Here is an 18,952-nt window from a genome sequence, read left to right on the forward strand (position 1 = left end):
TTCACCAAGTGATAAAATGGAGAGTAATAAACAACCAGGCAGTCAGCTCCTAACTTCCACATTACAGACTGTTTGAAAAATGCCTGTTAGGGGCTGATTGGTTGATTGTTTATCACTCTCCATTTTATCAGTTTTCGAAACAGTGCATCTGACCCTTTATCTGGTACGCATGTACAAATTAATTGAATGAACATTGAAGATGCAGGGTTACACTTCTACTGGACATTTATTGAACTTTTTAGAAACAAGTTTATTGGAGAACTCTTTACGATGTCACTTCAATAGGAGTGTTTATTTAGATGACTATTTTTGTAATCTCTTTTTATTGGTGTTTTTATAAAAAATCAAGTTAAAGAACATTCTAGTAATTTCACTCCCTTAGAACAGCAGGCATTTAAAACGGCTCAAAATAGACGACATGTGGTCATTCAAGACAGATCCCATTATTTTGAACTAACGAATGAGAAAAACACCTACTGCAAACTCGACCATAATTTTTTTCACGTATTTCGATGTGGTGCTATTTTGGATTGACCAAACCTTGCTTGTTTGAGACTGTTTGTGTTTTGACATACTGTTGATTATTTTCATTGTATTAATGAAATTGTGGTGAGCTGCTGATGTCAGGTCCCCGCCGCCGTGAATAAGTAAAAAAAAAAAAACTAAATGAATCATGGGCAGAAGCTGATTCTTTTGAATGTTTTTATTTTATTTTTTTTTAATTTTTGCCAGAATCAGGTGAAATCAGGCCCAAATTGCATAGTGTAGCCTTTACTGATATACATACATGAATAAATACATACATACACACACACACAATAAAAGTCACACTTTAAAAAAAAAAAATCCAAAATTTGTCCATTTCACTGTCTGTGACCATGATTAGTGCAAAGGCAGGGCCGGATTAACAATGAGCCCAATGGAGCTACAGCCCCAGGCCCATTTTGTAGCTGAGGGCCAGGGCTTTCCAACGAGCCCAGCCCCGCGTCGGTAGCTCCCCGGGAACCAGAGATACCGCCAGGCAAACCTGGAATGTTTTCCCCATAGGATAACATGAGACCCGCTAATTCCGACCTCCACCCGGTTCCGGTTGCTAGTTCCCCCTCCGGCATCACAGAAGCTCGAGGTTGATCTCAGTCTAACCCAAATCGCTGGGCCATCAATCTACCTGGTCCATATGGGTTTATTGGTTCTAGAGATATTGCGGGTAAACCAATTTTTTTTTTATTTCTGTTATGTAATTTCATGGCTGTTCATGTTGTTTGAGGACAGATTTCTCTGGAACCAAACGGCCCTGTTTCACGGGACCAAAATCATTTGAAGCCTACATGTAAATGGGTCAGTTGGTTCCGAAGATATAGCTGGTTGTTTAAAGGGGGGCAAGGGTGGCTTTCTCTCCCCCTCACACCAGAAAATGCAGGGACTAGGCTGGTGTAAAAGGGGCCAGTCCTGGAATGTCCCTGCATGATCCTGGGACCATATGCCCGGGTAAGTCCCTGCATTTTCTGGTTTGAAAGGGGTATTATTTCAAAAAATCGGGACATGTGGTGCTCTTAATACAGCCGGGCAGCTCCCTGCTCTTAATACTCCCGGCCGTCAATGGCTGGCACTTCTGCCTGGCGGCGGCTGTCCCCCAGTTACCGCGAGCATGTATTCCCCCTTGGCAATGAGCATGTAATCCCACATGGCAACGAGCATGGAACCCCTGGCAATGAACATGGAACCCCTGGCAATGCACATGTAGGTAAGCAATACTTATGTAGCATAATTATTAATAGGCATTATGCTGCTTGGCATAATACATAATGAAGATTATGGTGTGTGGCTTAACATGTAATGGGCATTATGGTGTACATTTTTAATGCGTGCCTTTGGCGCGCAATGGCCCTATTTATAAAGCATATTGTGCATTATTGCTCAATCTGTTTGGTATAGTGCAGGCATGTCCAAACTATGGCCCTCCAGCTGTTGTGAAACTACAAGTCCCATCATGCATTGACACAGTTTTGCTATTAGGCAATGTTAAAACTACAGTATGTCAACAGCTGGAGGGCCACTGTTTGCAAATGCCTGGTATAGTGTGTATTTTGACTCAATACGTGTGCCAGAGTGTGAATTTTGGCTCATTCCATGTGGCATAATGTGTAAGAGGCAAGTACAGTATACGGGGGTTATTAGTGTGTTGCATGGTTTGTATGAGGGGTATATGGTGTGGTAAACTTAGGTGGTCACATAAAAGGTGCTGACATATTGTCTACCAAGTTTGGGCTTTCAGTATTTTTTTTATGACTGGTGTGCCGCCTCACCCCGCAAGTATCTTAGGACATCGGCATCCTGCAGTTGCACCTTTGGAGTGCACCCACCAATATATCTCCCTGCATTTTTCCTATACCAGACCCCTGCCTTTTTCAGGTATATATAATTAGTTGAAAGTATTTACACAAATACAAACACACCCATAAGCAGACCACAAAAACAGAGCACTGGTCACGCCCCCCACATTATTAGGTGTTAGCAATAACCCCAATTATTGTGGATAATAGGCCCTTGATAATTTTCAGCTCCAGGCCCATTTAGACCTTAATCTGGCTCTGTGCAAAGGTAGACCCTAGCAAGCTCGTTTCACTTCGGGGAAGGTGGCTTCCTCTGCTGCTGGTGTGGTCACCACAGGTTAATATTGGCAATCATAGTTCACAGATGGACTACGAAGCAAAAGGTGAAAAAAAAACTTGTGTCAATCATTTGTTTTCAACCTGTTGAACCTGCCAAATTTTTGTACTCATTGACCATAAACACAGTCGACCTTTTACCGTTTTGACCATATCGTCCTATTGGGTCAACTTATTGTGTTACAAGACACTGTCTATCTTTATATTGAAACCCGCATCCCATCCGGTATGCAGCCAGTATATGGCCAGTAGGTGGCCAGATTAATTAGAACTCACAGGTGACAAAAATACAAAAAAAAAAAATTATTATTTTTGGAATTAGTTCCTGTTCAGGCCAGGACTATCTACCATCCAATACACCACAAAATGAGCAGTGGTATCCGCAAGCTAAGGCTATGCTGGTGAACACAGAACATAAACATGAACACTTAATGAGCCACCGAGGTAACGAGAGGAATGGACGCGTTCCATGTTGTTGCTCATCTTGTATATTTCTCCCTGCGATTTTGGAGGAGGTAAACCACACGGAGCTCTGCTCCACCTGACATGACTTGGTGTTAGCGAGAGAAGAGGCATCTTTTCTCCTGAGTTTAATCCCTCTCTGAGGAGCTCTCTGTCAGTGACGCTCTCTCGGCTACTTATTTCATGCCTATCTGCGGTTTAAGTGACTTTCCTCTCATCCCATTTACATTAGAACGGTTTATCTTTTTAGACAGGGGTGAAACCTGCGGCAGACGATTTCCTACATAAAAGTGATGGCTGGTTAAAATGTTCTGCGCTATTTACACTTGTGCTAAAAACAGTTTGATATTTTTGTAGAAATTTAATTTTGTTTTATTTATTTTATGACAAAGAAAGACTTTGGTATATATTGCAGAATTTAGCTGCTCTAAAATGTCCACACAGTGACTTGGCCAGCACGGTTGGTGTAATGGGTGTGGATTGATAGGTCTATAGCATACTTGCCTACCTTTGGTTTCTCCTCTCCAGGGGGTGGGACTTGTCATCATTAAGCCCCTCCTCCATTAAGCCTCACCCCTATTCATGTAAATACCATGGTTCACGGTTCAACGGGGAGGGAGTGGTACAGAATTGCACGATTTGAATAATTTTAGCCCCACCCCTCCCTAAAGAGCCGCAAATAATGGTATTTGACCAGCAAAGGTGGGTGCAGGGAGTGTTTAGGTAGACAGTCAATAGGTCGACCCAAATAAAGGTCAATATGCGCTAGATTGACATTGATAAAAGGTCAACACCAGCAAAACGTTGACATGGAAAAAGTGGGAAGGAGTTTTTCACGTTTTCGTGTCAATCTCGCAATGAGTGGCCACGGACCACCGTTTCGCTCCCGCAATGCTTTAGGCACTTTACCATTCTCAGTCATAGTCCACATGGATGGTAAAGCCGGAATAAATTACAAAAATTAAGAAGAAAAAAAATCATGAAAATGTCGACTTAGTGCCTGGTGACATTTTTTCAGTGTCGACTTAATGTTGTCTTTATTGTCAGTGTTGACTTCCCATCTTCAATAGAACTCCCATCTTCATAAATTTACTCTTGTTGGCCTATGAACCGTAAAAAAATTGCTAATACTAAGTAGGCGGTACAACTGCCTACATACTGTATACTGTTATTTATACTTGCCAACATTTGACTGGTCCTCTTCGAGAAAAACCTGAGGGGAGAAGCTGGTGGGCAGGGCTGGACCAGTCTTTAGGCCCCACCCGCTCCCGGTAATATGCCACTTTCACCCAGATTTGCATAGGGGAAAGGGCTAAAATGACACAATTAAAATAGAATTGTGTCATTAGGCCCCTCCCCCCTCCCGGCGGACTGCAGATTCAAGGGATATATCTCATACGTGATACAGCTCATGTATAGATAGTTCCATGCTCATAGACGATTATAATGACCAAGGGTAAATGTATTAAGGCTCCTAAAGTGTGGGGAAGTAGACTAGAGGAAAAGTAGCCTGTAGCCACCATTCAGCTATTCTTCATTATTTTATAGAATGTACTTGATAAATGCTTGCTGTAAGCTCATTGGTTGCTAGGGGCAACTTCATTTCTCTACTCCTTTACTATTTAGGAGGCTTGATACATCTCCCCAAAGCCTTCACTATAGAGTGGGCCAGTGCAAGGTTTTTTGGCACCTTATGCAAACCTTCAGCTTACTGCTCCCACCATGAGCCACAAACCAATACAGACTTTTTTAGAATATCCTTTGAAAGTGTGGAGGTGGCATCTTACATGTTCAGCAAGGATTTGTGATAATCAGGGGTGGCCACCCCACCTCCAATTCTGGCGCCCCTAGGCAGCTGCCTAGCAGTAAAACAGGCCCTGCTATATAGCAGGAATAGACAACATGGGGCTCCAGCATGTTCTACCACAACACTTGGAGAGTTACTTGTTGTCCATGGCTGGCTTAGGGTCTCCACATTGGCCAGCACCAGTAACTCCTGGAGGCAATACCACCACGTGCCAGGAATGGAGGCACAAGACGAGGGTAGAGCCCTGTTACAGAATACAGGGGTGTGCAGTAAAGAGTTCCAAGTCTTGGGTCAATATCATTAGTCTGGGTTGGATGATGTCTATTATCTACGAGATGATGAAGAAAGAGATTTTGCATCCAGACGGCTTGCATGAAGTCCTGCCATTATCCAGCACTGTACTACTGTAACTGATAATATGCCAGGAATTCCACAAATGGCAAGTACCCTCCTAACTTCTCTGCCAAGGCTTTGATGCTAAACGGACAGTTTAAAGATTTTAAGCTCTCAGACTACAGAGAAAAGTGCATTGTATTATTTTCTTCCCATTGGACTTCAAAAACCGCTCTTCTACAGGTATGGAGATATAGCCAGTACATTAAAAACATTTAGAGGAACACTCATTCCGGCAGTGGAATCCCCCTCAGGGATCTCATTTATCACGAGGAACATTTCTTACAATTAAGCAGACTCCCATGGTAGTCTGTACTGTTCCTCTGTTCAACATCAGAACTTTGACTCCTGCGCCTGTGATTAATTACATAACTACTGTTTACCGAATCATCTGAAAATGGTTCTGCAACAATAGACGCGCGTGGAACTGTTGAAGTAAGCTTGGCAATTAAACAAATATTCTGTCAGAAATGGTCTAAATAATTTAGAATAAGGATCGAAACATACAGTATTTACGCTGTTGCTTAATGGGTTTTAGAGGGTGATATCCTCCCACGAGATGTGGCTAACATAACCAAATTTTCTGTATGTAAAAATGTCATAGGAGATCACCTGCTAGATATGGAGCCATATTTTTAATACATACTTTAAGTCAGGCATGTCCAACCTGCGGCCCTCCAGCTGTTGTGAAAATACAAGTCCCATCATGCCTTGCCACAGTTTTGCTATTAGGGAATGTTAACACTACGGCAAGGCATGCTGGGATGCGTAGTTTCACAACAGCTGGAGGGACGCAGGTTGGAAATGCCTAACTTTGACCTATTGTCTAGTCCAATCAGAAATTCTTGCTCTGTTATTTCCAGCCCAAGCCCTCATTCACATGATTATGAAACATATCTGTTCTTCTTCTTTTTAACCTCTGGATGCTCCTCATGCACCGCATCTTCTCTCCTATTCAGAGACACGGTAAGACGTGTGCTGAATCGCAAACAATACAAACTTTATTGCATGGTGTTGTGATACATCGTGCAGTGGTGGGTGTTAGGACTGGAGCCCCTTTCTCATTTTCTGACAGCAATAGCAAGAAGCAGTTGGTAGGACCAGGGCCCCATCTCACTTTCTGGTGGTAGTAGCAGTCAGCATGGGATAGGAGCAGGCCACCCTCCTTGTGGGAGTGTCTGAGCCTGGCACTGCAGTCCCGGCTCTCCACCCTGATGGCCGCGCTGCACTAGACTAGTTCTTTGGTTCTTCTCTTGCTAGTTTGTCTAGTGGCATCATGATTCATGAAGCCACCTCCAAAAGTCCCTGTGTGCACCTTTGTTTAGATCCCAGAAATGCTTTTTGTAGGGTATAATGTAAATGATTGCTCCTGATGCTTAGACCATTTAAATGGGCCAACATTTCCATCAATGGGACTCTGCCATAGATGCCCCTTCCTACTGAAAGAATAAACAATCCATACCTCCCAACTTCTGTGTTGGGGAAATAGGGACACCCGCGCAAGCGCCCGAAAAGGGGGTGGGACGTATGCAAATGAGGATGCGGCTTATGCTAATTAGCCGTGACCTCATTTGCATGCGAGAATAGACGCTATGCGCACAGCATCTATTCTATTAGATTGGGGGGTCTCCCAACTGCCACCCCCCGCAGCGGGACAATGCCTGCCGCGGGTGGGACAGCGGGACAGGACCCGGGAATCGGGACTGTCCCGCTGTAATCGTGACAGTTGGGAGGTATGAACAATCACTTTTTAATTATGAAGGTCGCACGGATGTCCTTTTTCCTCAATGTTCTTGCACACTTTTCCTGTTCTTCCAAAAGTGGCCACATATTAAGAAAAATAGAAGTTCTCATTGCCCATGGATGATGTAGCGTTCGTTACACGTCTTCTCTTCCATACCTGTTTTTTGTGGTTTTCGTTGGGTTTGATAAACTCTCAGGATTATCATTAACTTCTAAATCTGTGGTGCTCAATATCATTTTATCACAGATGCACAAATAAAAGTATAGAATGCAGAGGAAGTCATTTGGGCTAACACATTTAGGAGTCCAGCTTACCAAATCTTATGCCATTATGTATGCTATGAATTATCCAAATATTAGACATCTCAAAAAAATCTGTAGAATAATAGATGCATTATTTGCAGGCCTAGTGTAATGCAATGTTTAAAAATGACTTTCTACCTTGCATAACTAAATTGCCTTACCTGTTCAGATCTGTGTGAAGGACACTCGGTGCTTGCAATGACAAACTGTATTATATGTATATGTATAGTTAAACATCCAAGAGTGTCAGAGGCAGTTCTCAGGCAACACAAACAGGATGATGCACAGTTCCATCTCAATGGTCAACTTATCTTATTACGCAACTATCTCATACCTCTAAATATAGAGTGATGCCTCACAGGATCAGGGAGGGGTTTCAAAATGAGTAGCAACCACACTCAAATTATGTCTGTTGGAACCACGAACACTACTTCCAATTAGAGATTTGTAGATCGGTTCTCCAGAAATTAGAATAAACCCAAAATTTGTGGCTTTAACCCTGACAATAACCCGATCTGGATCTCCGAGGAGACCCGATCCAACTGAGTCCCAGTGTTGATTTTCCAATGGTTCAGAATTGGGATTGTAAATCTTAATTTTGTGAGTTTTTTATTGCAAAAAATTACATGAATTTAGCAATTTTTTTGGTACTCTTTACCTAGAAGGGCGCCAGCGATTGGAATCGCGGGCGTCGGGGGTAAAAAATCGCGGTCATCGCGGGCATCGCGGGTAAATCGCGGGTACATAAAAATCGGCTGCCCGCGATGACCGCGATTTTCCCATAGGGAACAATGTTAAAAAGGATGATTGACCGCGATTTTAATGTAAAATGCCTCAATGCCCGCGATTTTACCATAGGAATCAATGTTAAATGGGCTACAGAGCCCAAATAGGCACAATTAACCCTTAAATGTCCCCCCAAATTTTTAACGCCACCCCACGATCCACGCCAACCCGAAGCGTGGCGAGCGCAGCGAGCCCGCGAGGGGCGGCGGTACGCGTCCTCCGACCTTTTCATGCCCTACTATCCACGTCGGCGTGGAGTTGAGAATAGAATAGTGTGGCGAGCGCAGCGAGCCACCGAGCCCGAAGCGTGGCGAGCGCAGCGAGCCCCGCGAGGGGCCGCGGATACCTTCACAGGTAAACGCGTCCCTTCGCGGACTTCACAGGTGTCCGCGTGGCCACGGACACCTGTGAAGCCCGCGAGGGGACGCGTATAACTGTGAAGGTATCCGCGTCCCCTCGCGGGGCTCGCTGCGCTCGCCACGCTTCGGGCTCGGTGGCTCGCTGCGCTCGCCACACTATTCTATTCTCAACTCCACGCCGACGTGGATAGTAGGGCATGAAAAGGTCGGAGGACGTGTACCGCCGCCCCTCGCGGGCTCGCTGCGCTCGCCACGCTTCGGGTTGGCGTGGATCGTGGGGTGGCGTTACAAATTTGGGGGGACATTTAAGGGTTAATTGTGCCTATTTGGGCTCTGTAGCCCATTTAACATTGATTCCTATGGCCATTGAAGCATTGAATGTAAAATCGCGGTCAGCACAAAATGTAACATTGAACCCTATGGGAAATCGCGGTGATCGCGGGCATCGCGTCGCGGCCGTTAATGTACTGCCCGCGATGCCCGCGATCACCACGATGGGCGCCCTTCTAGGTAAAGAGTACCATTTTTTTTACATATGTCTAGCAATAATTATCAATTTTTTTATTGATTTTAAACTTAAATCTGAATCTGAACCAAAATACTTGAGTGTGGTCACACACTTCTCTACTTCCAGTATAGAGAGGGCAGTAATTTTATTTTTTTATATTAAATCTTTGCGTTCTTGTGTTCTCGATTATATCAAGGTCCATCAGTTTTATTATATAGCGCAGCGCTTTACAGAGAATAGTTGAACATTCACATCAGTCCCTGCCCCAGTGGAGCTTACAATCTATGTTCCCTACCACATGTACATGCACACACAGACATTCTAGGGTTAATTTTGTTGGGAGCCAATTAGCCTACCAGTATATTTTTGGATTGTGGGAGGAAACCGGAGTACCCGGAGTAAACCCAAGTACACACAGCTGGGGGCATCGTGGGAATCGAACCCATGACCTCAGTGCTGTGAGGCAGTAATGCTAACCATTACACCGTCCTTGACATTAATTTGCCCTGCCCACCACTTGTTTCTTCTAAATACCCCCCATGCTTCTGTTTTTTTCTGGGTCTCCACTTTGTGTTTCATTCCCCAATTTTGTATGTGTATTTCTTACTAATCCTTTGTCTCCCTATGTGTGTTTTTCCTTCCCCTTTGTGAGTTTGTCCCAATTTATGTATGTGTATCTCTAGATTTTCCTTTCCCTCCCCATTCGTGTTTGTCTCTCTCTCCCCCCCCCCCCCATTGTGTTTTTATTATTTAAAAATAGGTTATAAAGTACTTATTCAACAATATATTTATAATCCACAACTCTTCAAAATTCCTACCCAGTAATCTTGGTGTTTACTCTTGTGTCTAAGCAGCGGATGTGGGCGCAGGAAGGTGGCTGAGTCGTTAGCATATTTTCGTAAGTGCTCGAAACGCACGTCTCCAAATCAGGCCCTGTAACCGTACAGCGGCGGTAATTATATTTTAATCTCAGTGCTGTCGTTAAGGGAAACCATTTTTGCATGAAGATCGTTGGTTGTTTTGTAAAGGCCGAGCCTTGTTTCCTGCGCTCATCAGCTATCAGATTATTCTGTTTTATTGCAATTTATGATGGACTAAACTTGTGAATTATTAAAAGCTGTTCCTAGATTTTGTGTTTGCAGCTGAATATTAGTACCTGCTAACCGTTTAGCTCGTGTTGCATACAGTTGTACTGCTCTATTATTAATACATGAAGTGGATAGTGTTGGAGCCTGCATTAACTATCACATTCCTGAGTGCTTCAGGCTCAGGAAATTATAATGTGTAATAAACCATCATCCAAGAAACTGCACTTTTTAAATACTGTGTATTTCATTTCTTTTTTTTAATTAAATTGCACTCCTAGCACATTGGGGTTGACGAAGAGTCGTGTTTTACACTGATGACATACAGTCTAATTTTGACATTTGGGTTGACGAAACCTGGCACTTATTAGTAACCCGCCAACACCTTATGGCAATTTTATGTGGCCATCTGCGCGTCTCTCGTTTGGGTTCCAGTGCTTGACAGAGCGGTGCCAGTAGTGACCGGACATAGTTATGAATAGATGACTCAATCTATTTGGAAATGACTTTCACCAAAATAAAACACAATAATAATATGGCTTAGTGTCGAATAAGGCCCAGGGGGAGATGTACCGTATCAAACCTTCCAAAAAGATAAAGCAGAGAGATATAAAAAGAAAGAACCAGACAATGAGCTTCTTACTGTCGCATTATAGGCTGTGTTTGAAAAATGACAGTTGGGGCTTCTTGTTATTTAATAATTTTAAGTTGTAATTGCACTGTGCCTAAATTTCCCAATTTTTTAAAAAAAATTCTCCTACATAATTATTTAAAATATCCAGTCGGGACAGCCAAAGTGAAAACGGCCTGTCCCTGCAAGCTGCCGTCCGTTGATACTAATTGCATATGCACTAACCTATGCAATTAGTCTCACAAAGGGCAGCTCTCCCGACACGAGATGCTCTTTGCGATGTATGCCGGTGCCTGGAATTCCGGTAGTCCCTCTGCACATGTGCAGAGGAAGCAATCTGGGTCTAACCAAGGTAACTGCCCGGGTAGGAGTTCTGGGTCACTCGACCCGGGATATTTAGCTAGACGCGTTTCTACTAGCAAAAAACCCGGGTCGATGCACGTCTCAGCAAAATATCCTGGGATATTTTTTTTTTTTGGGGGGGGGGGGGGGGGGGGGCTTACTATATGCCACCAGGAAGAAGGCTGTCACCAATCACATCATTACCCACCCACTTTTGTATAGCAATTAGGTGGATGAAGAAGGGGGGCAGGGGGGAGTGGGATGTGTGCACTAGGCTGGGCAATTCCTGGAGACATACTGTACATTCTTTCCAGGTGGTCAGAGTGCTGTCCGGTTTTCTGCAGTTTCGGGAGAGTAGGCCTGTATGCTTAAAAAATTTATATATTTTTTAAAAAATCAATAAAAACACTAAAGAGTAATTTTTGCAATCCGAAACTTGAAATTCAGATTTAAAATCCAAATTCTGCACTACTTTAAGATCTGAACAAGAGCTCGTTCAGATCTCCTTAGGATATTTGGACCAGGTTTTGGTTTGTTTAGATTCTATCTATTATCTTCTATAAGGTGCTAAATAAAGAGTACATTCTTCTGATTGGTTGCTATAGGCAACTTCCCATCTTCCATAGAACTCCCATCTTAATAAATAAACCTCAATAAAAGTTAAGAATATGATAAAATGTATTGCAAATTCAAAATTATTACTAATGCCTACCATCCCCATCAACATTGGTAGTGTTGGAATTGGGATGGGGGCATCCGAACATAGTGTGGTCACATAATTGTGGACGTGGCCTTTCCCTTAGTGGGTGTGACCAGAGTCACCAGACTACAACAAAAAGAAGTACTGTAGCAGTCCATTAATGCTCTCTCTGGTCTCCCCCGCTGCCCCGATCCATGGCTCCTTTCTGCACTTGTGACATCACAATAAGAGGGTTGGAACCAGGAAGCAGAAAGCCTGTGTACTTTTTGGGCTCCTGGGTGCTGATCTGGACACCTTGTAAGCCAAAGGTACCTTGCACCGTGGGCTGCAGAGCCACTGGCATATCCTTAGTTACTGCCCAACTGAAAGGTCTTATTTCTTATTGCATTCCCGAAACTGTGTCTACAATAGAAGCCTATCCTGGTGCAGAAGTTTGCAGTAAGGGGTAGCTGTCACTATCACTTTACTGCCTGCCACTGCATATGCACAGCCATTTGGGCGGAGAGCAGAGCTGCCATCACAAATTGTGGGGGACTGACTAAATGGGCAAGGCCCCCATAGGGCAAAGGCACGGTACTACAGTGTAAGTGGCACACAAACTGACATGTCATCAGCTACCTAGCAGCTCCCCCTCCTCGGCTGTCAGGGAGAGCTGGGTCACAGCTCCTCTGTGCGTCTTCCTAGCCAGACGTGGATAGAGGCACCAGCATTAAGTATATAGCACTGGCTCTTGATTGCACAATGCAAGCCCTGGCTCCTGATTGGCTGATAGTCAGCAAGCTCCCATTGGCTGGCGGCTAGTGCCACCGCTGCATTCGTAATGCGCTAGTGCTATCCACATCTCTGGCAGTGCAGTACTAACCATAATGATGCCATTGAGTCCCGGATCCTTTCCAGAATTGTAGCCCGTGACTTAAGTACCCCTAGTCTCCCCCTTGATGGCAGCCCTGGCTGAAAGGATCATGCAGGTTGACGAGGAAGGATCTAAAGGTCCCTCAACAGCAATAATGCCAACATAGGGACAAAAAAACTAATGTCTTCAAAGCGCAGTATATTACTGACCACAGCCGCCATTGTGAATAATGGGGATCGCTTTATTTTGCATATAGCTCCAACCTTGGGTTGCAGAGATACTTAACTCACGTGGAAACTTCAGTATGTAAGGAGCCAATAACCTTGATAAATAGGCCCCTTAAACAGTAGAGTCGTCTAATGTTCAACATAGAAAAGTATTGATAAAGTATCCAATAAGCGTAAATTGCAAATTTCCTGAGTAAAGCATTGGATACTTATTATATCTTATCCCGAATCTGCGTGCCCAGGGGTAATAGATTATTACACATGAGTAAGATTGACAGGAGGACCCTGGGACTAGATTAGGGCTTTATTTGATGAAGATAAAAGCATATTAGTAATGAACTGTGAGCTGGGTAATGTCCTCTAATGAGCTTCTTACTGTATATATGTAACTAAATATTTCACAATCACGCATGGTCCCTGAGCATCTCAATGGGCTTCCAGATTTTCATTATATTGCTTGTTATGGTAACATCACACAGAGAACAACGCGTAAGCCATGGTATAATTATAGTGGAACTGAAGGAGGGGGTTTAATGAGAATCATGGAGCAGTCTGTTGGGAAGTTCGCATTTGCCGTTCCATTTACCTGCATTATTCCAGTCAGTGGAAGGCGGCTTGGGGCAGATACTTTTACCGGCATGGAAAGTCCACTAATTGCATTATGGTGACCACGGATTGATTCCGAAGTAACGGGTTCACAGACGGGTTATGTACAGATGGATTTAGTCTGTCTGGTACGAGCCGCATTTTATTACAGTAATCAAAGGGAGAAGACTGAGATTAAACTCTAGTTGTCAATCACAGTGTTACCAATAAGTAACGTGGTCTAATTCAATGATTAATAGTCTGATTCAGAGATGATCGCTCATCTGCAAAGGGCCAGATGTACTAAGTTTGAAATTTGATAAAAGGGAGAGTGATAAAACCACAAGCCAATCAGTTCCTAACTACCCTGTCACAGGCTGTTTGAAAAATGACAGGTAGGAGCTGATTGGCTCGTTGTTTATCACTCTCAATTTTATCACTTTACAAGGCTTAGCACATATCCCCCTGAGAGTAGTTAGCTATTGCCCAGACAGAAAGAGATAACGCCCTGTACCATTAAAACCCAGTACCACTGGACTTTAATGGCAGTACCAATAGACTTTAACAGCAGTACCACTCGACTTTAACAGCAGTATCCAGGGGCAAACGCAGGATTTTCAGGAGGGTGTTTCCAGACGGGCGGAGCAAAGCACGGAGATGGACACTTATGTGACCCAGTATATGCCGGGTCAGTTAAAGTATTATAGATAGACCAAATGTATATAAATAATAATAACAATAAAAAAAAACAATATATATATATATATATATATATATATATACCGTGCTTTGGATCGGTGTGGCACTCCAATAGTGAGTCAGGGAACAAAGATGAATAAGCCGGTGCCCTCCAGGTAATCAAACAATAAAGCTTGCAATATATAGTGGTAGCGGCGGCACTCTAAAAAATTACACAAACTGCCAGGGGTATCCCAACGTTTCAAGCCCTTCCGGGCCCTTTATCAAGGTACAGAAGATAAAGGGCCCGGAAGGGCTTGAAACGTTGGGATACCCCTGGCAGTTTGTGTCATTTATTCGAGTGCCGCCGCTACCACTATATATATATATATATATATATATATATATATATATACACATACATACATACAGGGGCGTAAACAGCAGTGTAGACCCCTGGGCATAGCACTGTATTGTGGCCCCTACCGATCCTCCAGCGATAGGGGTGGGGAAAGCTTTGATGTCCCACGGGTGGTAGGGGGTATTATATCAACCACTCAGCATGTAGGGCCTGGATCAGTTATTTCCACTAATTACCCCTTTACTGCACAGATGGTGGGAGAAGGGGGCATTGGGCTGAATGAAGGGGCCCTGATACATAACTTCCAGGGTGATAGAGGATGTTTAATACGCAGAGGAGGGGTGTATAGTGGAGTGGGCTTATTATTCATAAGTTTCTGGTGGGAGGACAGCTTGCTTGACTGCAGATATCTCCAGTTCCCGGAAATAGATTTCTTAGATTTTAATGGAATTAAAATCTAGAGAATCCCACCTACCAAATGTTATTGGGGACTAGGGGATCAGAGTTCAGGAGGCAGAGCAATCTGACAACGAGTATATAAAACTACATACCAGGTGTGTGGAGCTGGGGCAGTAACAGGCTGCTGGAAGGCTGATATCTCTGGTTCTGGGAACAGTAGAGACAAGCTACTAGTGTCCATCAAAGGGGGAGAGTCCCACCTTTTGGAATATACCCTCAGAAAAACTTTAAGTCAGACTGAACCTGAAATATCTGACTTGGAAGAGCAATTAACAGGCTTGGATGGGGACCACTGCTTTGAAGTCAGATATCTCCGGTTCCCAAGGGCCGATTTTCAAAATTCTTGTACCCATGGAAAGAGGGTACCCTCAGCTTTCAGCCTGGGGCCCTTAGACTCCAGGGGAGTTTATGGGTACTCAGAACCCCCCCTGCATGCACTACTGGTATCACTGGACTATAATGGCAGTACTACTGGACTGAATTTATGCAGCAGTATCACTGGCCTGGACTTATGCAGCAGCAGTATCACTGGACTGGACTTATGAAGCAGTATCACTGGACTTTTATAGCAGTATCAGTGGACTGGAATTAAACTGCTGAATCACTGGACTGGAATTATACAGTTGTATCACTGGACTTTAATGGCAATACCAATGGACTTTAACAGCTGCACCAATGGGCTTTAACGGCAGTACCACTGGACTGAACATATATATATATATATATATATATATATACTGTATATATATATATATATATATAGCACTATCACTGGACTGGAACTGCACTGTATCACTGAACTTTAAAGGCAGTATCTCTGGAGTGGACTTATACAGCAGGATCACTGGACTGGATGTATGCAGCAGTATCACTGGACTGGACTTTAACAGCAGTAACATTAAACTTTAATGGCAGCATCACTGGACTTTAAAGGCAGTAACACTGTACTGGACATTAACAGCAGCAGTATCACTGGACTTTAACGGCAGTATCACTGGACTTTAACGGCAGTATCACTGGACTTTAACGGCAGTATCACTGGACTTTAACGGCAGTATCACTGGACTTTAACGGCAGTATCACTGGACTGTAAAGTCAGTGGACTTATATACGGCAGGATTAATGGACGGACTGGACATTTAATGGCAGTAGTATCACTGGACTGGACTTTAACTGCAGTCCCACTGGACTTGATGGCAGTACCACTTGACTTTAACGGCAGTACCACTGGACTTTAATGGCAGTACCTCTGAACTGGACTTATATACAGTATATTACTGGACAGAAACTCCAGCAGTATCAATTGACTTTAGAGGCAGTATCTCTGGAGTGGACTTATATACAGCAGGATCACTGGACTGGACATTAAAGGCAGCAGGATCACTCGACTGGATACAGCACTGTCACTGGACTAGAACTGCAGCAATATCACTGGACTTTAAAGGCAGTATGACTGGATTCAGGGCCGGCGCTACCCGCTCAGCAGAGGATGCAAAGCAGGGAGGCGCCAGCCGAGAGAGGCGCACTCACTTGCTCTGCATCCCCCGCTGTCTGTGTGCTGCTGTCGGCGGCTGCTGCTGCCGCTCCTGTCACACTATCTGACAGGCAGCAGCAGCAACATGATCTCCTGCGCAGAGCCCACACACACACTGCTCCTCCGCGCTGCAAACAGCACCGCCCCATTAACCTCCGTTCAGTGGGAGCATCAGACCAGTCACAATGCTCTGCGGCTGCTCTCTGCAATCTCAGTCTGTACTTTGCTTCCTGCTAGAAGCAGGAAGTCAGTCACACGCTGCTGCACATGTGACTGTGCACCGGAGGAGCCCAGGACGGCCAGGACACAGGAGATGAAGATAAGCAGCCTTCTCCACTGACAGCCACACAGAAGTTTCTGGTAAATTCTACTAATTATAAAAGGGTTTGGGAGAAGTAATGTGTGCTAGGGGAAGACAAAATGTACCTAAACAATGTTTCTTGTGGGTGAGGGGAGGGTGGAGGAGGAGGACAATTTATCTGATCAATATGTGCCTGGGGAATTCTTTATACTGTACCTGAGCAATGTGTGCTGGGAGCGGGGAAGGAATGATGTATTAATGTGTGCTTGAGAAGAATGGCGGATTAATGTGCGCTGGGGAGGGGCGAAGGAATGGCATATTAATGTGTGCTGGGGCGGAGGGATGGCGTATTAATGTGTGCTGAAGTGGAGGAATGGCGAATTAATGTGGGTGGGGGAATAATGTATTATTTTTTGGTGGGGCGGAGAAATGGCACATTAATATGTGCTGGGGTGGAGGAATGGCGAATTAATGTGGGGTGTGGCGGAGGAGTGGTGTATTATTTTACAGTGTGGTGGAGGAATGGCGTATTAATGTGCACTGGGCTGGGGCGGAGGAATGGTGTATTAATGTGTGCTGGGGTGGAGCAAAGGAACGTCATAATAATGTGCGCTGGGGTGGGGCAGAGCAATGGCATATTTGTGTGCTGGGGTTGGGAAGGAATGGCGTATTAATGTGTAGTGGGGTAGGTCGGACACCAATTCCTTTTTTGGCACAGGGCACAAAAATTTCTAAAATTTCTAGTTACAGCTCTGCTATCGGGCACATTATGGGGGTTATTCTGGTTCACTCACAAAGGCACATTCACTCTGTAATGGACAATACCGTGTGCACTGCAGGGGGGCATATGTAACATGTGCAGAGAGATCTAGATTTGGGTGGGTTATTTTGTTTCTGTGCAGGGAAAATACTGACTGCTTTATTTTTACACTGCAATATAAATCTCACTTTGAAGAAAAACCCCACCCAAATCTAATTCTCTCTGCATATGTTACATCTGCCCCATCTGCAGTGCACATGGTTTTGTCCATTTGAGAAGGAATTTGCCTTTGCGAGTGAAGCAGAATAAGGGCCTATGTGTATAAGAGGCCCTACTACTACGGGCATTATACACCTTTTATTCTCAGCGTCTGTCACACGCTGACTTATTGTAACCCCAAATACAATATGGGAGGGCGCAAATTTATAGTTTGCAGGGGGGCGCCGAACACCCTAGCACCGGCCCTGACTGGATTGGACTGGACATTAATAGCAGCAGTATCACTGGACAGCACAGCAGAGCACAGCAAGCACAGCACACTTTCGCTCCTAAGCTGTAGTGAGGAAATGGCGTTGCATTTATATAGGGTTCCGGATCTTGTGAGATCCTGATGTCATGCTCCGCTGTCGAATCTCACGAGATCCTGACACCTGCACTCCGAGCCTGGGTGGGAAATCCCAAACCGGCTCAGAGAGCGAGTTCGGATTGTGGGTGACCGGGGTGTCCGGAATCCCCTAATCTGAACTCGCTGATCCCTACATCACACCCAATCATATGATGATGCGGCATCAGTCGGTAACGCACTGTCAATAGAGGCTGTGTGTGTGGGCGTCTTAGTCCCTGCATGGATGTACTGTACATCAGAAACTCCTGCTGCAAAAGGGCGTCCACGGCTATGTTCGGCTCAGAATCAGACCCCTCGTCTGAATGTTTTGAGGTGTCGCTCACGGACAATGTCTAGGTCGACAGCAAAAAGGTCAACATAAAATAGGTCAACACATGTGAATGTCGAAACCTGAGCACGTAGACCCCAAATTAGTGTACCACGTCCAATTGGAGTATGAAAAAGTCCAAAATGTTTTGTAAAAACTTTTGCTTGTGTCGACCTGTTGACTTAGACATTGCCTGTCAGTCATGCTGATACTATGTGGATGCATACATGCACCACCACCTATTGCCTTACACTGGCAGCATTATCCCGATTCCCCCACACTGGCAGCTGTGGTGACAATAAGGCGTTTCTCGTCTCTCTGGAGATCATTAAAAATTAACGCTACAGGAGGGATCAAATATAATTATAACATATACAGATCATGTGCAGGATCGGCATGACTGCAGCTTCCTGTGTCATATAAGACTTGCTGCAGGCTTTATAGCTGTGATACGTCTCCAGGATAAAATAGTCC

The 18,952-nt window shown here is 44.4% G+C and overlaps 1 protein-coding gene across 4 annotated transcripts in view; it reads left to right on the top strand.

Annotated features, from left to right (window-relative positions):
- Positions 1–18,952, top strand: part of CRTAC1 (cartilage acidic protein 1) — a 527,150-nt gene that overhangs the window by 44,412 nt on the left and 463,786 nt on the right. Inside the window, exon 1 of one of the 4 annotated variants that reach the window (XM_083149577.1) lies at positions 16,730–16,845. The exons of the other annotated variants lie outside the window; for them this stretch is intronic. The gene's annotated coding sequence lies outside the window, so the exon portion shown is untranslated. Of the gene's footprint in view, positions 1–16,729; positions 16,846–18,952 lie in introns of those variants that run through there. 4 annotated transcript variants of the gene reach the window in all.

The sequence above is a fragment of the Crinia signifera genome, chromosome 6 (assembly GCF_055691185.1).
Source record: "Crinia signifera chromosome 6, ASM5569118v1, whole genome shotgun sequence".
In the NCBI taxonomy this organism is placed as follows: domain Eukaryota; kingdom Metazoa; phylum Chordata; class Amphibia; order Anura; family Myobatrachidae; genus Crinia; species Crinia signifera.